This window comes from Urtica dioica, chromosome 7 (assembly GCF_054948205.1).
Source record: "Urtica dioica subsp. dioica isolate 48M chromosome 7, U.dioica_male_clone48M_v1_H2, whole genome shotgun sequence".
Classification (NCBI taxonomy): Eukaryota; Viridiplantae; Streptophyta; class Magnoliopsida; order Rosales; family Urticaceae; genus Urtica; species Urtica dioica.
The window spans coordinates 12,847,153-12,849,963 of record NC_142762.1 but is presented as its reverse complement, the minus strand read 5'-3'; the positions used below and the strand labels follow the sequence as shown (position 1 = coordinate 12,849,963).

Below are 2,811 nucleotides of genomic sequence, written 5' to 3'. Positions count from 1 at the left end.
ACATTCTTTCAACGATTTTGAGAGCTGTCCACACAAAATGCAAAATAGGGGCAGTTTTTCATTGTAAAGGATAAACTTTTGAATAACTCGACCTGTAAATTCAAGTTTAATAAACGAGCTTATGTTTCTACAATTAAATTCTTGAGGGAGTGATGGTTCTATAAGTTTATCGAATTAATTTAAAATATTTTAAGGTATGGAAAATCTCGGAGTAAATAAAGGATTTATCGAGTTCGTCCAAATAATAAATTAGTTTCTGAAGAAATATTATGGAAATTAATTTAAGAAGTAGATTCTCAAGAATGAGAATTATTTCGGAGAAACCTTAAATATATTTAAATTAATCGAGAACAAACGAGAAGATTCTTGGTTTAATCATTAGATTAAAATCCGTTCTAATTTAATAATTATGTGATGAAGGATATGATTGTAACAATTTGCAGGACCCATTTGAAATGAATTTTGAAAGTGGGATCAGTTTGAGGTAATGAGAGAAAAGGATTTAAATGAGTAAATACCAAAAACTTACTCATATAAATACCCATTTCGTTTCTCTCTCCTCATTATCTCCTTCTTCGATTCTTCTTCCTCTTCCCTTCTTCTCCACCGCGCCAACCTGCAAGAAAGAAGAAAGTAAAGAAAAAAAAAAAAAAAAAAAAAAAAAAAAACAAACATCAACAACGACGACAACTCCACCCTCGACCATCATCACCTCCGTCATCTTCATCTTCTTCTTCTTCCTCGCTCAGCCCTCTCGCGCGACCCAGCCACACCGCGCGCGCGCTCTGGCCGAGGAGAAACGACCGCCGAGAGCCGTCGAGGACACCGGACCGAAGATAATTGCCAAAAATAGAGAGGAGGAGCACCGGAGAAAACTAATTCACCAAATTAGGCAAGAAATTTCTTCCCAAATTTGGAATCCGAAAATTAGGGTTCATTATTCAAGATTGGGGTTTTTCTTATTTCGAGTGTGAATCTTCAAATTGAAGTTTGATTTGAGTTTGAAGCGTTGAAATAAGTGTTGGGTAATGGTTATTGATTGTTGAATTGCTGGATTTGGTGATTATAACGTAATTTTGGCCGAATTTACAAGAATTAGGGTTATGGATTTGAAATTTGAGGGTTTTAAGTTCTGAACGTGTTTGATGATTCTTGGGTTGATTTTGTGCTCGGAATTGTGATTGAAATTGATTCTTCAAAGTTGTTTTTGATTTTGGACGGGTTTGGATTTTTGAAATGTATCTTGACCGTGTGTTTTTGGGTTGGAAATTATGGATTTGTGTTGTTGTTGTAGTTGTGGTTGGTTGGTGGTTGTTCGATGATGATTCAGAATTTTTTTTACATGTCGGCTCGTTGTTTGTTTGGCCGAGAGTTTAGTTTCTCTCATTCATGGTTTGGCCGATTTTGTTTCTTGTATATAATGGCTATATAATCTGATTTGTGAAGTGATATAATTTGCTGCTTTGGGTCTGATTTGTTTGGCTGAAATAAGAACTGAGATTGTTATGTTTCGAGTTGGTTTCGGTCGAAATTTGAGTCGAATTACTCGCTCTTTTGAAACACGGCCCAATGAGAAGTGAACATCGAATCTGAGAATATGAGGATTGAGTTTGATTTTGTTTGACATGGTTATGTGATTTGAGGAATTAATGTTGAGATTTGGTTAGTTCGATTTCGGATTTGCTCGAGTTGGTTGTTTCGTTTTCGGTATTAATTTGAGAATTGATGTTCGATGTTGGTTTAGTTTGGTTTGGATTTGGAAATTGTCAGTTGTTTGAGATTGGTTCGTCGCCTAGGTCGAGAATCTCTCGGATCTCAGAATGAGACCGAGAACTGGAATTTTAGGATTCGATGCTCGTTTTCTGAATTTCACAGCTTATTTATAGATCGAGTCGGAACGAGCAAGAGCCGGCGGAACCGAACGCAACGAAGCCGAAAGTTTCTTTTCCTTGGAGTTCTCATTGGTATCGAAATGACTTGGCATTTCAACCAATAGGTACAGAGGAAAGCGCCATATTCAATTCAGCGTAGGCCTTTTTCAAACATGCTCCCATTTCGAGTCAAGAGATAGATAAATAGACACATCCCACTGCAAAGAATTCAGAAAAGAGTGGATCTCGATCTCACTTGTGAGTCGTGTAATCGCTTTATAGTGTTGAGAATTTGAGTTAGATCGTAGGTCTTATTGTTTGGATATTATGTTAAATAATTGTGAATTAATTACTTAAAAGATGTTTGGGAATTTAATTTCAGTTTATTATTTTAGAATTCTCGGTTTGTATGATTTCTGATTAATTATTTATTTGAGACTCGTTAAAAATAATTGTTGGATTTTATTTCTTACTATTTCTTCGATACGAACACGTACGGGTCTAAAATAATTTTGATTTATGAAAGACCGGAAAATTAGTAAATTAAATTCTCGAACCCCAAACCGACTCGCAACGAATCCCAACAACGAACCTTACTCTCTTCAAAATTTTCGAATCGATTAACTAACGAAGTTTCAACTTTGGATTCTAGTTCTCTCGATGCTTCAGGATGTGCCAACAGTCTCAAGAAGCGTGCAAAGCGAAGGAACTCTGGAAGGCGACAAGTTTTGCGGCGAACTACTCCGGGTAACTGCGGAGACCTATGTCAACTACGTACCAAGGAAATAATCCTGTTTACGTGCATTTTACGTGTTAGTAAACAAGAGTATGTGGAAGCCTTAAAAAATGATTAATCTCAAAGATTAAGGCTTTGGCCGCTTTTCTTGAAAACTTAGCTCGGGTTCACTCAATAAATTCAAACATAGAGTTGTGAAACCTA

General features: G+C 36.3%; 1 long non-coding RNA gene across 1 annotated transcript; it reads left to right on the top strand.

The window, feature by feature from the left end:
• The first annotated feature begins 568 nt into the window (after positions 1-568).
• Positions 569-2,268, top strand: LOC149390248 (uncharacterized). The gene is made up of 2 exons (XR_016300067.1): positions 569-892; positions 1,887-2,268. It is a non-coding gene; the product is annotated as an uncharacterized LOC149390248 (long non-coding RNA).
• Positions 2,269-2,811: the final 543 nt, after the last annotated feature.